Source organism: Nannospalax galili, unplaced genomic scaffold (genome assembly GCF_000622305.1).
Source record: "Nannospalax galili isolate Female #2095 unplaced genomic scaffold, S.galili_v1.0 scaffold5, whole genome shotgun sequence".
In the NCBI taxonomy this organism is placed as follows: Eukaryota; Metazoa; Chordata; class Mammalia; order Rodentia; family Spalacidae; genus Nannospalax; species Nannospalax galili.
Genome location: NW_008353126.1, coordinates 703,718 through 722,631, shown reverse-complemented (window position 1 = coordinate 722,631; position 18,914 = coordinate 703,718). Strand labels below are relative to the sequence as shown.

General features: G+C 37.3%; 1 protein-coding gene and 1 non-coding gene across 4 annotated transcripts in view; both read right to left on the bottom strand.

The window, feature by feature from the left end:
* The window catches only part of Lrif1 (ligand dependent nuclear receptor interacting factor 1), an 86,621-nt gene that overhangs the window by 20,522 nt on the left and 47,185 nt on the right, over positions 1 to 18,914 (bottom strand). The window lies entirely within an intron of this gene.
* Positions 13,793 to 13,895, bottom strand: LOC115067213. Its single transcript, XR_003846646.1, has one exon. It is a non-coding gene; the product is annotated as a U6 spliceosomal RNA (small nuclear RNA).

The following is an 18,914-nucleotide window of genomic DNA, read 5'->3' as shown; positions in this document are numbered from 1 at the left end:
ATTAGATGTGATAGCTCTACTTTAATTATTTTATCTTCATTTACATTTTGTGGGCTGTATATATCTAGAATTTCATCCATTTATTTTAGATTTTTCCAGTTTAATGGAATACATATTTTTTAAGTATCTCCTTTATGGTTTTCTAAATTTCCTCAGTGTTATAATGTTTTCCTTTTCATCTCTGATTTTATTAATTTGGATCATCCTGTTTCTTTTGGTTAATTTGGCTAAAGGTTTGTCAAACTTGTTAATCTTTTCAAAGAACCAATTCTCTGTTTCATTGATTCTTTGTAATTATTTTTGTTTCATTAATTTTATCCCTGATTTTGTTTACCTACTCTTTGAAAAAAATTTTAATTCATTTAAAAAATTCTGAGAATCTTTTACAGAAGGTATTGTATTTACATGATTTCCACCCCTCCCACTTCCCCTCCAAACTCCTTTAATGTTTCTCCCACTCACTATCAATTTCTTATCCTCTTTGATTATTGTTACATATACATGCATACATTTAATAAATACACACACACACACACACACACACACACACATACACACACACACATGTATTTAGTGCCCCAAATCCATTCCATTTACTGGTGTTTTTGTGACATGTGTTTAGGACTGATCACTTTGGATTAGATAATCTCTGAGGGAGCTTGTCCCTGGCCATCTACGTGTGCGTGTGCGTGTGTGTGTGTGTTTCTTGGTTTTCCAAGCATCATTAAGCTATTGATATGAGATGTCTTTAATTTTCTGATGTAGTCACACAGTGCTATAAATTTTCCTCTTAAGACAGTCTTCACTATGTCCCATAGATTTTGGTATGTTGTGTTTTCATTTTCATTCAATTCTAGGAATTTTAAAAGTTTTCATTTTGATTCCTTTGATAAGTAAGGTTTTGTTTAGTTTCGATGAGTTTGTGTGATTTCTGTAGTTTCTGTTGCTGTTTGTATTCAGCTGTATTCCCTTGTGGTGGTATAGAATGAAATTTGCATTTTCCTCTATTTGTTGAGAGAATTGCTTTGTTTTCTAATATGTAGTTAATTTTGGAAAAAATTCTGAGGGCTGATGAGAAGAATGTATTTCCTTAGTGTTTGGGTGGAATGTTCTGTAGCTATCTATCAGGTCTGTTTGATTTATGATGTCATTAAACTCCTGAGTTTCTTTGCTTAATATTTTTTCTGATGACCTATCTATTGGTGACAGTGGGATATTGAAGTCACTCACTGTTCTGGATAGGTTTAGACATCAACTTGACACACCTGGGTAGAGGGATCCTTAATTGCAGATTTTCCTCTATTGGACAGGCTTGTGACCATGTCTGTGGGGTATTTTCTTTATTGTCAAGTAATGTGAGAGGGCCCAGCCCATTGTGGGTGATGCCACCCCAGGCAGGTAGTCCTGTATTGAATAAGAAAACAGGTTGAGCACAGGCCAGGCAAGCAAGCCAGTAGGCAGCTATCCTCCATGGCCTGTACTTCAGGACCTGCCTCCAGGTTCCTGCTCTTAAGTTTCTACCTTGGAATTCCTCAGTGAGAACTGTGACCTGGGAGATGTAAGCTGAATAAACCCTTTCCTCCTCAAGTTGGTATTGATCAGCGTGTTTTGTCACAACACAGCAACAAAGAGGCAAACTAGAACAGAAATTGTGCCAGAAGTGGATTGCTGTTTCAGACCTAACCCAATTATTTTGGGGAGACTTGTGGAAGTGTTTGGAACTCTGTGCTGGAAAAGCCATTGAATGCTTAGAGCTTAGTGAGCTGTTGCTGTGGGGCTTGGAACAGTTCGGAAACAGGTATAGATGATGGAAGCTTCGCTTGTGAAGCTTCAAAGGGAAGTAAAGAATATCAGGGCTGTTTGTGTGATATTTTTAATCAAGAATCTGTGGTTTCTGGTTGGCTGGAGCTGCAGAATCCCATGGTTAAGAAGCGACCAGAAGCAGGGCATGGTGGCGCATGCCGTTAATCCCATCACTCCGGAGGCAGAGGCAGGCAGATCTCTGTGAGTTCAAGGCCAGCCTGGTTTACATAGTGCATTCAGAGAGACCCTGTCCCAAAAAGACAAAAAAGAAAAGAAAAGAGATCAGAACCACTGATGTACTGATGTGAAACCTTTGCTTTACTGTGTTTGATTTCTGGTTAGCTGGGGCTTAAAAATCATCTATAACAAAAGACCAGCATCACTGTGGCAAGATCTTCTGGGAAGTATTTCCTCAGCGTTAGCACACAGAAGCTATGGTCCAGAGGGGGCTCACACCTCTGTCTCAAGTTGGAAATAGGACTTGATAATGTGTAAGAGCCTCCTGCATGGTTCTGGTGTTGAAAAGGTGAAGGACTCATAGAGAGCATCTGAGGCTTGGCACCCTGAGAGGCCAGGAAAGGCCATTGGTGAAAGTGCAGCTTCAGTTGCAGTGAAGACCCCAGGATTGAAGGGGTCATGGAGAGAATCTGAGACTTTGTACCCTGAGAGGTCAAAAAAGCCCATTGGTGAAGGGAAGCCTCAGTTTCAGTAGAGACCCCAATGTAATGGAAATGCCAGGACCATGGGATGACCACCAAGGGCAGCAGCAGGTCTGGACTGGAGCCAGCCTGAGCCTACCAGACAAGCTGTGTGTGCTGTGGATGGCAGACCCAGAGAAGTGGAGCTTCCCAAACCCTTTGGAGTCCAGAAGATTGTGAGTGAATCCCACATATCCAGCCTAGCACTACATTGCAGGATTTGGTTTTGCTTGAGTGTGCCCACATCTTCCCTTTTAAAATAAAACAGAACTTAACTTGTCTTTCATTTTGCCCACAGTTTAGAGATTTTTAAAGACTTTGAACATTTAAAGTGCTTGGAATTTTTAAGAAATGTGAGACTTTTTAAGGTTTTACTGTTTTATGTTGTGATATTAATATTAAAATAATACCTTGGGGATGAGAAATGGAAATCTTGTGGTTTAATGGCCATGTGTTTGTGTGTCAAGTTGACAAGGGGTCGATTGTGCTGCATAGTTTAGTTGTCAACTTCACACACCTGAGTAGAAAAAGCCTTAATTGGGAAATTTCTTCCACTGGACAAGCCTGTACATGTCTGTGGGGCAGTTTCTTGATTGTTGAGTAAAGTGGGAGGGCCCAGCCCACTGTGAGTGGTGCCACCCCTGGGTAGGTAGTCCTGTACTGAATAAGAAAGCAGGTTGAGCGTGGACCAGGGGAGCAACCCAGTAAGCAGCTATCCTCTGTGGCCTGTACTTCAGGTCCTGCCTCCCAGGTTCCTGCCCTGAGTTCCTACCTTGGGCTCCCTCAGTGATGAACTGTGACATGGGAGATGTAAACCAAATAAATCCTTTCCTCCCCAAGTTGGTATTGATCAGCATGTTTTGTTACAGCAATAGAAAAAATTCACTATCACAATTTTGTAATTAATCTGTAGTTTTAGGTCTAATAGTGTTTTTAATGAATGAAATTCGGTATTTTTGTGATAGTTCCTGTATGTTTAGGATTGTAATATCCTATTGATGGACTTTCCCTTTAATGAGTATGAAGTGTCCCTTTTTATCTCTTCTGACTAGTTTTGGCTTGAAATCTATTTTTCTTATATGTTAGAATAGCTACACCTACTTAATTCTTAGTTCCATTTGCTTGGAATACCTCTTTTTTCTATCCTTTCACCCTAAGGTAATGTCTATCATTGATCATCATGTGTGTTTTTAAGAGGTAGCCAAAAGATGAATCTTATTCCCTAATCCAATATGTTATTCTGTATCCCTTTATTGGGGAATTGATGCCATTAATATTTGAACTATTATTGAAGGATATATATTAATGCCTGACATTTTGTTGATTTTGCTGTTTTCTCAGATGTCTTTTGATTATCTGTCCTTGCAGATTATTTTGTTATTTGTTCCCTGTGACCTCTTGAGTGATATTATCCTTCTTCTCAGATTGAAGTATTCTTTCTAGTATCTTATGTATAGCTGGCTTACTCATCATAAATTCCTTTACTTTGTTTTTATTATGGAACATTTTTACTTTGCCTTTAATTTTAGTAGGTAGTTTTTCTGGGTATAATTGTCTGGGTTGATAGTTGTGGTCTTTCAGACTTGAAATACATCGTTCAGGTCCTTCTGGCTTTAAAGATTCCTGTTAAATAATCAGATGTTATTCTACTGGGTCTACCTTTATTATTGACTTGATAATTGTCTCTTGAAGCCTTCAATACCCTTACTTCATTCTGTGTTTTTGATGTTTTAACTATAATACGTCATGGAGAATTTCTTTTCTAGTCCTGTTTATTTGGTGTTCTGTAGGCCTCTTGTATCTGGAATGGGCATGTTTTTATCTAACAGGATTTGGAAATCTGTGATTTTACTGAAGATATTTTCTATGCCTTCATTGTAACAGTCTTATCCTTCTAAGCCCATAATTTGAAGTTAGGTCTTCGTGGTGTCTCAGAACTCTATGTTCCTTTCCTGTTTTTTTTTTTAATTTCTAATTGAGCTTTACAGACTGATCCAATTCCTCTCCTTTGTCTCCCATCACTAATTCTCTGTTTTAAACATGGCCTATTTTGTTAGTGAAGCTTTCCATTGAGGTTTTTAGTTGGCTTATTGAGTTTTCATTTCCAGCATCATTTCAGTTTGGTTTTACTTCAGCACTTTAACCTCCACGTGTGTTACTTGCATTGATTGCCTCATTTTATTCATCTCTTTGTCTTTGAGTCTTTTGACGGGAGCTATAATAATTCTTTTCAGTTCTTTGTCTGGAAGTTCATCGAAGTCATTTTCATTAGGGGCCATTACTATGTGATTTATATTTTTTGGAGAATGTATTATTTGGGGTTTTCATGTTGTTTTTATTTATGCACTAGGATTCCGGTATCTGGAGTTAGTTTTTAGTTTGAATTTTTTCTTTCTTTTTCGTTCAACTCACCTTCTTCCAGCAGAGGTGTTTTAATATTCAGGAAAGTGCTAGTTCATAGCAGGGTTGAGATTCTATTTCCTCTGTTTGTTTGATCATTAGAGCTACAGCCTCTATACTAGGTCTTCTGCTTGATAGCTATAGTCTGGTGGTGCAGTGGCTTGGCCATGGTCCTTGTAACACTGTTCCCCTGGAGGATGGACTGATACTGGGTCTCAAAGCTGGGTACATCAAGGAGTGTCCCAGTCATATGGCTGGCAGGGCTCTGATGAGTCCTGAAGGAGGGAGGGGCCATGGTCTTCTGGAAGTTAGGAGAGTCTCTGGTGGGAATTTGACTGAGATAGAGTAAATTGCAACGGGAAGTAGAAGGGCCAGGAAGAGGCAGTGGTCCATGGCAAGTGGAGATCATGAGGATTTGTGGTGGTGGGGGTGTGCAGGAAGCCTGTCTTGGTCTCTAGGCCACATGGGAAATAATGGAAAGTTCTTGATGTGGATTGGGCTGGGGTCTTGAGAATCTCAAAGAGAGGTAGAGGGCTCAGGATAAGGTCCCAGGCAAGTGAAGTGGAGGTCTGATGTGACTGCTGGTAGGAGGTACATGAAGGCTACTTGAGTTTATTCGCCACATGAGGCACCTTTAGAGTCCCTGGTGGGGATCTGGCTGGAGTATGGTGAATCCCAAAGGGAGAGATACAAGCCAGAGATCCCTAACAAGTCACAATGGTAGGGCTTTGGAGTCTTAGAAACATTCTTATGAATTTGGTTAATAGACAAATTTCAGAAGATGGTCCAAGAGATATAGGAATTTAAAACATCAAATTCTTATAGTTTATTGTTGCATGTGCTGGGTAATACTGACCTTCAACTTTCTTGGATTGAGAGAGGCTTGGAATACTAGTAAAGCACACATCCATCTGTGTCAGTTCCAAGGATAAACTGTGCAAGCTCTGACATAATCAGTGGTTTAGTGTATTGATGTATTCAAACATTCAATAAACTACTTGTAGGTGGTAGAACTGTGGAAGGTTGGGCTTCATTAGAGGAAGTGGGCTACTGTGATGGTGCCTTCAAAGGCTAGATTTGACCCTAGTCCCTTCCTGTTACTTCTCTTTCCTTATAGGTTGATATGAAAGTAAACAGTTTTCCTCTCTATGCCCTTCCTCCATGATGCTTCTATCTTGCTACAAGCCTAAAGCACACTATGATCTGAAACACCTGAAACCATGAGCCAAAATAAAAAAATTCACGTTTAAGTTGGTTTTTCTCAGGCATATGTCTTAATGACAAGAAAAGTGATTAACATCATGCCAAAGAGGGAGGCAGGACATGAAATTTAACAAAGTAAAAGTACCTTCATCTTACTCATCATTCAAAATTTACACTTGAGCTTTCTCATACTGTGGATATCAGCAACATATACAATTTTAAAATTTAAACTTCTGAAGAAATGTCTGAATTTTCAGTTGCTCTAGCAACATTTCAAGTTACTATTTAGAACAATTTACATAGATAACATTGCTACATTGCAATAAGTTCTCAAAGACTACTTTTCTAGACCATATACCATGGTAAGGGGATCAGAGTGAGACAAAAAAAGAAATTGGAGCATGATAAAATATAGATCTTGTCAGATAAATGATTCAGTAAAGTTGACAAAAGAATATTAATAAACACACATGAACCAAAGTATTCAGTCAATTTTCATAACAGCAAAAGTGCAATGTAATAATTTTTAAACATCATAAATGCTACATAGCCCATAGAATACATAAATGCATAAAAATGAAAGACTACACATTATAGGGAAATATAAAATAATATAGGAGAAAGTTATTAATATAATGTCTTTAACAAGATGACTGAAAAATTATATTCCCAGGAAAAAATATTCAAAATACAGACTAGAATGAATCAATAAGAGAAGATAAAAGAAAGTTTTAAGGCCAAAAATAATGAAGGGTAGCTATGTCAAAAGACACAGGTTGCATCAAAAAGGAGGAACTATTCACTTGTTGTATCCAAGAATGCACCTCACTACAAAAGACTGATACTACCTTAGGGTGAAAGGGTGGAAAAAGGGATTTTAATCATTCAGTCATAGGAAACACATAGGTGTCCCTGTTCAAATATCTGACAAAATAGACCTCAAACCAAAACTCATGAGAAAAGATAGAGGTCAAATTCATACAGATCAAAAGGACAATCTATCAAGACCAATGTAAATCCAAGCCAGAAGACAAAAACAACAAACAACAACAAAAAACAAAGAAACAAACAAACAAAACCAACCAACATTGAGGGGGAAGATGGGAAAGAAACCTCAGCCCTAGGTGAGGAGCTATTACCAATTGATAGCTGCTGAAAGAGGTATAATCAGTTTTTCTCAAGGATGTGATGCCAGGTAGGTTGACCAGGCTCCATGGGATGGACTCACACCCAAAAGGAACACAAATTAGACTTGATAGACCATCAAGATTAATAGAAGACATGAAATGAGGAGGGTAGGAAGGTGTGGTTGGAGAGATGCAGGAGAGAATCTGAGTATGATAAAAAAAAATATATTGTATGGCATTCTCAAAGAATCAACAAAAATATTTTTAAGAAGACATTATAATTCTGAACATATAGATGCACTCAGTTTCATAAAAAATTACTAGATGTAAAGTCACAGATTATTCCGAGCACAATAACAGTTACTTCAATAATACACTCTCACCAATTGACAAAGTGATCTTAGGAGATAACAGAAATATCTGTACTAAATCACATCATAGGTCAAATGGACTTTAGGTCAAATGGACTTGATAGACATCTACAGAACATTCTATGAAAATGCTGCAGAATGCACATTATTCTCAGGAGCCCATGAAACTTTCTCTAAAATAGATCATATATTATGACAAAAAGTGAGTCTTTTAAAAAATTCACACTTATTTTTATTTTTTATGTGCATGAGTGTTTTGCTTGCATGCATGTAAGTGCACTTGTGCATGCAATGCCCATGGAGCCAAAGAAGGAAATCGAATCCCCTGGAATTAGCGAAGGTTGCTAGCTATCATGTGGGTGCTGGGAACAAAACCCAGAACTTCTGCAAGAGCAGCCAGTGCTCTTAATCACTGATCCCATCTCTCCAGCGTCCACAAAGCAACTCTACATATACAGGTAAATTGAAATAATTTCTTGCATTTTATCTGATCACAGTGGAATAAGACTACAAATCAATAGCAAGAGAAACTCTATAGTATAAACAAACTCATGGAGATTAGACAATATACTATTGAACAGTGAAGGGTTCATTGAAAAAGTGAAAAAGTAAATTAAAAGAATCAAATGAAATTAAGACTTTGGTATGGGATATGTTTATAGTTGTAAGTGCCTACATTAAGAAATCAGAGAGACCCCAAATAACTTAATACAAATTAAGCTCATGGAAAAAAGAAGCTAAGCATCAAATAAATATACAGAAAGAGATCATTAATATTGGAGTTGAAATTAATGAATGGGAGCAACAACAGCAACACCAACAAAAAATACAAATAACAAAACAGAAGTTGGCATTTTAAAAAGGTAAACACTGACAAACTTTTAGCAAAACTAAGAGAGAAAAAAGACCCAAATTAATAAAAGTACAGATCAAAAGTGAGCCATTACAACAAAAGCTAATGAAATTCAGGAAAATGCTTGGCCTTCTCTTTTGAAGTTGTAAAATCTAAACTCACACTACTCAAAGATGAGAAAAACAGTTACAATATTGATTTTTAGAGTTTTATAATGAATTTTTGCTAGAATCATAGAACATATTTAGTTATATTTAGAGCCTATCCTTCATCTTCAGCCCTATTTTATACCCCTGCCATTTTTCATATACTCTGTCATATATACTAAGGGCTACTGAGCCAAGTTTGTGTTCATAAATGCCATTCGATATGCAACCATCCACTGGAGCATGGCTTTCTAGTTCCACACACTTAAAGGAATCTCTCTCTCTCTCTCTCTCTCTCTCTCTCTCTCTCTCTCTCTCTGTAGTTATTAGTTGTCAATAGTTTCTTAGCTAAAGCTGGGGCTTCTTACCCACTTTGCCACTTCTATTCTTGGATTTTGTATGGCTTTAGCTTACATGGGTCTTGTGTGTGCTGTTACCATTTCTGTAAGTTCATATGAGTAACTTCCCAGGTGATTGGAACACTCTGCTTCCTGATGGTTATCAATCATCTCTGGCTCTTTAAATCTTTCTGTCCCCTCTTCCACAATGGTCCCTGAACCTTGGACAGAAGTTTGGTATATTTGTCCTATTCAGAGATAATTTCCTTGTGGTCTCTTATTCTTTTCACTTTGGCCAGTTGTGACTTTCTGTATTAATCACCATCTGTTGTATGACGAAGCTTCGCTAGTGAGAGTTTAGAGGTGCATTAATAAACTTTCTGCCCCCTGTTCCACTATGTTCCCTGAGCCTTAGATGGAGAGATTGTGTTTGTACATGTGTCATCTAGGGCTGGGCACTTCACAGACACTTATTCTCTGTGTTTGACAACAAGTTGTGCAACTTGCTAACAGTCTCCATATGCTGCAAAAAGAACCTTCTTTTATGACTGGTGAGAGATGCAGTTGTCTGTAAATATAGGAACAAGTATTTAGAATACAGTAAGAAATTATGTTGGTCTAGGGGTATGAAAAAAGTAGGTTTTCTCTAAGATCTATGACCTCTCTGGCCATGTATATTTTGCTGTGTTTATAGTACCACATGTAAGTTCCCTCCCATTGAGTGGGCCTTAGACAGCTGTTGATTACTCCAAGACAAAAGTGACACTCGTGCACCAGTAGAGATTAATTTCTTGACTGGTCATTTATATGGTTCAAAGCCTTTACATCTGAATAGAATCATTAATTGATTTTCTCCCTTAGCAGTTTATATGGTATCTTCTGATACTATGGGAGCTGGTCTTCGCTGAGGAGGTTTCCAGAACAGTTCCAGCTCGATCGCTCCAAGTCCTATGTCTGAAGTATTGTTTGTCTTCAGCAATTGGGTCTTACCTTCAAATTTTGGAAGACAATCAAGGACCCTAGCAATAGTCTGTGTTATTTTGGGAGTCTACCAGTATAAACTGATCAAAATCTCAAAGGGAGGTTTCTCCTGCCTGGCAATGTACATATATATATATATATATTTCATCTATACATATGTGCTTATATATATGGAATGTGTATTTTAATAGGACTTTGAAGTAATATATTTCCCTCTGTGTTATGTATGGATCTAATTTCATTTTTCTACATAGTAAGATCCAATTTTGTCAGCAACATTTGTTGAAGATGTCTTTCCTCCAATATGTGTTCTTGGCACCTTTGCCAATTATCAGGTGGTTGTAATTGTGTGCACGCATGTTTGGGTCTTCTCTTTTCTTCCATTGATCTGAAAGTCTGTTTTTCATGTCCACACCATGCTATTTTTATGCCTACACCTTGGTAATATCGATTGAGGTCTGGTATACTAATTCCCCCAGCATCACTCTCTGTGCTCAGGGTTTCTTAAGTTATTCAGGGTCTTTTGTGTTTCCATATTAATTTTAGGATAGATTTTTCCTGAAGAACATCACAGGAATTTTGATTAGGACTTCATTGAATCTGAAAATTGTTTTTGGTAGGAAAGTCATTATCACTGTATTAATTCTAACAATCCATGAGCATGGGAGGTCTTTCCATCTCCTTGTGTCTTCCTCAATGTCTTTCTTCAAAGATTTAAAGTTTTCATTGAAGAAGTCTTTAATGTCTTTGGTTAGGTTTCTCTTTAGATATTTAAATTTTTTGAGGTTATTGTGAATGGGAGTGTTTCCATAAACGCTTTTTCTGATTGCTTGTTACTTGTATTTAAGAAGACTATTGATTTTTGTAGATTGATTTTTAACCTGCCACTTTGCTTAAAGTGTTGATTGTTTCTAGAAATTTTCTGGTATAAGTTTTGGGATCTGTTAATAATATCAAACCATCTAAATATAAGGATAATTTGACCTCTTCTCTTTCAGTTAGTATCTCTTTAATTTCCTTCACTTGTCTTCTATCTCTATCTAGAGTTTCAAGTACTATCCTGAAAAAAGAGTGGCGATAGTAGACAGCCTTGTTTGTTTCTTGATTTTAATGGGACTGCTTCAAGTTTTTCTCCATTTAGAATGATGTTGGCTATGGGTTTGTTGTATATAGTCTTAATTATGTTGAAGTATGTTCCCTCCAGTAAAATTCCCTCTATGATTTTTATCATAAATCCATGCTGGATTTTTTCATGGGCCTTTTCTGCATCTAGTCCATGAGCTCCTGTGTAGAAAGCATATTCTATGGTGCTTGAGTGGAATATACTGTAGATACCTGTTAGGTCCATTTGATGTATAATATTATTTAATTCAAATGTTTCTCTGTTTATTCTTTGTCCCATTGTTCTATTAGAGAAAGTGGGGAGCTAAAGTCCCCTAGTATTACTGAGTTGGTGTTAATCTGTGTCTTGAAGTCCTCTAGTACTGTTTTTCAGGAAATTGGGTGCACCAGAGTTTGGTGTTCATGATTATTCATGGTTGTTCATGACTGTTGTGTCCTCTTGGTCAATTATTTTCTTGATCAGGATGAAGTCACTTCATCTTTTCTGATTAATTTTGTCTATTTTTTTTTTCAGATATTAGAATCACATTGTGTGCTTGCGTGTTGGTGTCATTTGCTTGGAGTATTTTTCCCCATTCTTTCACCCTAATGTATTACCTATCCTCAGAGGTAAGATGAGTTTTTTATAGCCAACAAATAGATGAATTTTGTTTTTAATTCAGTCAATTAGTCTGTGTCTTTTGACTGGGGAGTTGAGGTTATTGATATTTAAAATTATTGTTGAAAGATGTGTATTGGTTACTGCCATTTTAATTTGTGTTTTAATCCTAGTTGTGTTTCCAAAATTATAACTTCATTTCTTTTCTTTCTGTAGCCCCTTGAGTATTGTCATTTCATTCTTTAATCCTTATATTGCTTTGAGTATTCTCTGGAAGTCTGGTTTGGTGGACATGAATTCTTTCAGCCTATTTGCATCATGGAAGATTTTTCTTTCCTCTTCAACTATGATAGACAGTTTTGCTGGGTAAAGTATTCTGGGTTGACATCTATGATCATTTAGAACTTGGAATACTTTGTTTCTGTTTGATATAGCATTTATAGTTTAAATTGAAAAGTCAGATGCAACTCTGATGTGTTTTCCTTTATATGTAACTTGTTTTTCTCTTGCAGCTTTCAGTACTGTCTCCTTGTTCTGTACGTTCAGTGTTTTTACTGATATGCCATGAGGATTTTCTGTTCTGTTCCTGTCTACTTGGTGTTCTTTGTGCTTACCATGTCTGTATGGGTGTGTCTTTCCTTAATTTAGGTAAATTTTCTTCTATGATCCTGTTGAAGATCAAGTCAATGTCCTTGATATGACATTCTTCTCCTTGATACCTATGATGTGCAAATTTGGGCTTTTCATAATGTCCCACATTTCCTGCATATTCTATTCCCATGTTTTAATTTTTTAAAATTCTTTGCTTAAGTTGTTCAAGTTTTCAATGTTATAGCTCACTCTTGACATTATGTTATCAATTTCATTCATTCTGTTGGTGAGGCTTCTTCTTGTAGTTTCAAATTGGCTTATTGAGTTTCTCAGTTCCATCTTCATTTCAACCTGCCCTCGTCCATATTTCTGTCTCTTCTGTGAATTCATTTTTCCAGACTTAGTTGTCTTTGTCATTCCATTCATCTGTGAATTGTATTTCCTTTAGCTTCAGTTAGTAGTTTATCCCTAACCCTTTTCAGTTCTTTGAGTTGTTTGTGTGTTCTTTACATTCATTGAATTATAGGATCATTTATAATTGTTCTTTTAAATTTTGTGTCCTAGGGTTTCCCCATGTTGTTCTCATTGTAGAACATTTCTATAGGCCTGATGGAATTAAATGACAACATATCATTTGATTTTTTCATATTATTTGTGGGGTTTTTGTTGCTGTCTAGGCATATGGATTTGTTTTGTTCATTGTGTTCTGATATAAAATTCTAGCCTCTCTTCATAAAGCTGAAGTTCTGTTCTGATTTTATCGTTGCTGTAGTTTCATTACTTTTTGATCAGGTATTAATAGTTAGTTGGTCTGTGCCTCAGTCTCACTTTTAATTTTTTATTAGAGTGAGTGGACAGTTCCAGGCACAGTAGTAGGGAGCCTTCCAGCAGCATGACTGGGCCTAGTCTCAAAGCAGCAAGATAGTGACCAAGTAGGTGGGTTCTGACTGGCTAGTCAGGAGGTCTCCAGGAGGGCAACGCATCCTAGCCCCAGTCAGGACTATGAGGACCATGAGGACATGTTTTGATCTGCTAAACACAGTAAATGTGGGCCCTGGAGCATCAGGAATGGGTCTTGACTCAAAATAGTGCAATAGCGACCAAATGGGTAGGATCTGACTAAGATGCTTGTGAGCTTTTTCGCAGAGAGAAATGACCAAAGCTGTAAGGTGGGGGCCAAGTGGGTGGGCTCCAACTAACTAAGCAGGGCATATGTGAGGGCTAGAGCAGTGGGAACAGGGATGGTTCCAAAGCAGGGCAATGACAACTGTGTGTGCAGGATCTGACTAAATTACCAGGCTAATTGGGAGCTCTCCTGCAGGAAAAACAGATCTAGTCCCAAAGCAGACTAGACAAACAACTCTTTTTGTTTTATTTTTAAATTGAATTTTTGTGTATTTCATACACAATATCTTAATCATCTTTATACCCCTTCCCATCAGCACCCTTCCAGAGCTCCTCCCCACATACTATTTTTAATATGTCATTATGTCATTTATGTCATTATGGCTATCAAGTCAAGTTAGTGTCCCCTGACATCCTTCAGTGCAATTTCATCCAGAAAAATATAGACTACTTCACAAATTTGCCTATCATCCTTGCATGTGGACGTACTAATCTCTGTATCGTTACAATTTTAGTATATGTGCTGCTGAAGTGAGCACTAGACAGACAACTCCACAAAATCTAGCTGTGTGAGTTTGAAGCAGAAATTAAAAATGTTAAATAGAAAATTCCATTACATATGGATTTGCTGGAGAACTTTATCAGATGTTCCAGGAAGAACTAACCCCAATCTTTCTCACACTAATTACAAAAAAGGAGATGAAGAAGCATTATCACATTTTAATGAAATTTTTTATTTATTTATTTATTTATTTATTTATTTTTATATCATGTGTATGCATGTTTTGCCTTTATGGACATAAGTGCACAATATGCATGCAATCCCTGTGGAGTCCAGAATAGGGTCTCAGATTCCCTGGAACTGGAGTTAAGGATGGTTATTAACCACCATGTGGGTGCTGGAAACCAAATCCCAGTTCACTGCAAGAGCAGCCATTGCTTTTAACCACTGAACCATTTTTCCAGCTCTACCAAACTCTCTTTATGAAGCTAGTATTACGCTTACACTAAAGGCAGAGAAAGATGCACAACAACAAAATCACAGATGGATCACTCAGATGAACATAGATGCAAAAAGTCTCAACAAAATATGGCAAACTGAATTCAAGACCTTGTCAAAAAATCATTCAGTGATCAAAATGACTTTATTCCAAAGATGCAGGGATAGCTCAATATGCATAAACAAAGGAACACTATAAAGTAAATAAAGTGACTTGGCAGAAAAATCATTTGACAAAAATCAACATTCCTTCATGATAAAAGTCCTGAGGAAATGTATAATAGAAGGAATCTACCAACATAATACGGGCTATATCCTAGAAACCTATAACCAACATTATATTAAATTGGGAAAACCTCAAAAGCATTTCCACTAAAATTAGGAACAAAACAAGGGTGTTACTTTCTCCACTTTTAAGACAGCTCTAGAAATATTAGCTAGAGCAATAATACAAGAAGAGCAAATAAATGGGATAAAATAAGGAAGCAAAAAGTCAGTGTATCTTTATTTTCAGAAGATTTTATTTTATACATAAGATCCTAAACATTCCAGTAGAAAACTCTTATAATTGATGGATACTTTTAGGAAAAGTAGCAGGATGTAAAATTAACATACAAAAATTGGGTGCTTTTCTATACACCAATGATAAACATTCTTAGAAAGAAGTCAGGGAAACAATTCTATTCACAATGTATTGAAAAATTCCTTGTAATAAACCTAACAGAGAAAGTGAAAGACCTCTGCAATGAAAAGTTTAATATGTCAAAGAAAGAAATCAGAAGATGGAAAGACTTCCTAGGCTCATGGATTTCAGGAATTAATATTGTGAAGATGGACATTCAACCAAAATCAATCTACATGTTCAATGTAATCCCAGTCAAAATCACTGCACTATTCTTCTCATAAGTAGAAAGCAATATTAAAATTCATATTAAAGCACAAAAGACCTCAAATAGGCAAAACATCTGTGTAAAACAGAACAATACTAGAAGCATTATCACGCCTGACTGCAAATTACACAACAGAGCTATAGCAATAAAAACAGTATGGCACTGATAGACCCAGAAGTAACTCCATGTACTATAACATTTGATATTTTTTTATAAAGATGCTGAAAATACACATTGGAGAAAAGACAGCATCTACAATAAATGATGCTTGGAAAAGCAGATATATACATGTAGAAGAATGAAACTAAACCCGTATCTCTCATTACCATAACAAACTCCAAATGGATCAAACTCCCAATATAAAACATGAAACTCTGAACTTCCTAAAAGAAAAAGTTGGGCATACACTAAAAGACATAGGCATAAATAAGGACTTTCTAAACAGGACTCAGTTGCTCAGGGAATAAAACTAATAATTGTCAAATGGGAACTTATTAAAAGTTTTTGAAGAGCAAAACAAACTATGAACTGAGTAAAAAAAATTAACCTACAGAACAGAAGAAAAGCTTTGTCAGCTATGAATCTAGCAGATGTTAATATTTAGCATATGCAAAGAACTTTAAAAATTAAACATCAAGAAAATGAGTACCCCAACCCAAAAAAATGAGCTATGGAATTGAATAAAGACTTCTCAAAAGAAGAAATACAAGTGTCACAGGACACGTTGGTGCACACCTTTAATTCCAGCACTTGGGAGGCCAAGGCAGGTGGATCTCTGTGAGATCAAGGCCAGCGTGGTCTGCTTAGTGAGTTCCAGGCCTGCTGGGCCTACAGGGAGACCCTATTTCAAAAAGACAAAAAAAGGAAAATAATACAAATACAAATGGCTAATAAACACTTTTAAAAAAGAGTGTTCAGCATCTCCAGCATTCTTGACATGACAGGGAAGCTGTGCCAGTGAAATCCTCACAGGACAGTAGTGTAGCAAGGTCTGCATAATGACAAAACCAGTTGACATGCCAAGATGAATGGGGGAAATATCACAGGGTCCCACCTCAGAATGAAGATCTACAGGCAATCAATGGATGCTGAAGGAGGAAGAACCAGTTTTCTCAAGGGATTAGCTCCCCGAAAGGTTATTTAATCCCAAAATGGGCAGCCCTAAACACAGGCAGATATGAGCAGGAATAAATGAACTCAGTGTTTCGTGTGTGTGTGTGTGTGTGTGTGTGTGTGTGTGTGTTTGTGTCTGTGTAACAGTAATAATAAAAAAGAGAGGACAAGAAATTGAGAGTTTGGGGGAGATGGCAGGAATTGTTGTGGGACTGGGAGGGATGGAAATAATACAAAAACAATATAATATTCCTGTATGAAATTCTCAAAAAAAATTGTAACAGACCTTGGAAGAAAAATAAGACTAGAACAGGGCTGCTCTGAGGGAATCCAGAGTTTTTTGTTTTTTCTTTACTAATACCTTAGGAGTAATAGAGATAATTTTTAATGAGGAGGAAACAAAGGTCCAGGTAGATACTGGGGCTACTTTCTCTGTCATAAATCCCAGTATGCTTAAAAACGCTCTCCTTCAGAGTAAAGATAAAATTTAAATGGCAGATTTTTCTAACCTGCCTATTATTGCCTTTAAAGACAAACTGTATTAAATTTCAATTGGGAGAAACTGCAGGGCATCATGCTTTTTTACAGGTGAAATGTGTCCCTATCCAGGACATGACTTTCTATAAATACAAAATTTTCCAAAAATTATTCTCCAGAGAGGGAGAAAAGATCCTAAACTTAGGGTACAGTGAAATTGTCCAGTCCCCTATTTTCTTCATGCCACTTACGAAAGGGTCAGAAAAGAACCCACAAGAGAAAACTGATAAATTCCTTTCTCAAGTACCAGAGGAATTATGGACAAAATCTTGCCCCTTTGGAACCATAAGCTAAATCAACTCTTCCTTTTTTGAATTCCCTTGGTCATGGTGTTTCATCACAGCAGCAGAAAAGTAACAAGTACACCCACAAACAAACAAACAAAATCAGTTATGGGGATTCTAAGGACTAACTGGTTGTCAAAATTGTATTCCAGCCTATATGTTAATTGCCCAGCCACTATATAAGAAACTTAAACAGCACCAACTAGATACCATACAAATATGCCTGGAGAAAGAGACAACAATTAAGACCTTAAAGATAGCCTTAAACCAAGCCCCTGCCCTAGGACATCCAAACTATAACCTTCTGTCTTTCCTTTTTGTTCATGAAAAGAAGGGAGTTCACCAGACATGCTGACTCAGAAAATGGAGGAAGACACAGGCATCTGGGGTACTTCAGTCAGCAATTAGACCCAGTAGCCAGAGGATATTCTCCATAAGAGCCATCTCTGCCACTGCTTATTTACTAAAAACAACCAAAGGTATCACTTTAGGCACTCCTCTCACCATTTTTGTGCCTCATTCCATAGAACTTTTACTACATTCTCATCATAACAAGCATTACTCAGCAAGTCAACTTCTTATGAAATACTTCTGCTTTCCTCTCCAAATGCTTCCCTGGTATGCTGAAACTCTCTTAATCCTGCTACCTTACTCCTTTTACCAGATGAATTAGAAAAAGATAAACATGACTGTACTCAAATAACTGACATACCTCTTTCTCCTCAGAGAGACCTATTGAAAACACCTATTGAAAATGAAGAAGTGCTATCCCATCCTGGATATGCACGCACTGCCATCCTGTCAGGGTGAGTCACTCTCCACTATCTCAGTTCTTGGCCCACCCTGCATCTCCAGGATTCTTTCCCACCCTGGACCTCTGATCCCTAGGTTCCTCCCTAAGACTCCCTAGCACCCCAACATCTTAACACACAGACTTACTTAGGTTTTGGGGATCCCATCCCATCCCAGATCTGCACGTTCCTCTAGTTTTGGCAGGTTGAGTCACCCTCCATCATCTCAGCTTTCAGCCCAGTCTGGATCTCCAGGTCCCTTCACCACCATAGACCTGTGGTCCTGAGCTTTGTCCTTGAGAACCCCTAGTGCTTTGCCATCTGACCACTGTGCATCCCAGACCATGAAGTGTTCCAATCTAACTTATCAGTCAACCTGTTCACCTAGCAGCCTCCATACCACCCTGCTGACCCAAGACCCTGTGGAGGCAATCCTGGAATCTCAACTCAAAAGTTGCACCTATCTCTAGCTGCACTGAGATCACTTCATTCACCCTGTTTTTGCATCTACATAAAGCAGCATCAAACAGAACACCCAGCACTACTCAGCTGGGCCGTAACATGATAAGTTGGGTAAATAGCAAACAAAGATACAACATTCACTTATTCCTACCAAGAAAAACACCACATAAGTCAAAATACCTACATATAATTAAAAAACCCCACAAACAACATGAATAACCAAGACAATATGGTTACTACAGAAATTAACAACCCCATCTGAATGTTACCTGAGAATGACACCATAGTGAATGCACAAGACAATGATCTCAAAATAGCAATAAAAATTTGTTCAAGGAACTCAAAGAAGATATGAATAAAAAATGAATGAAGACCATGAAAACAGGTGAATGAAATAACTAAAACAATTCAAAACACGAAAGTAGAATTCAAGAAAGGGAATCTGAAGAAAAGCGAATCTGAAATAAAACTTGAAATAAGC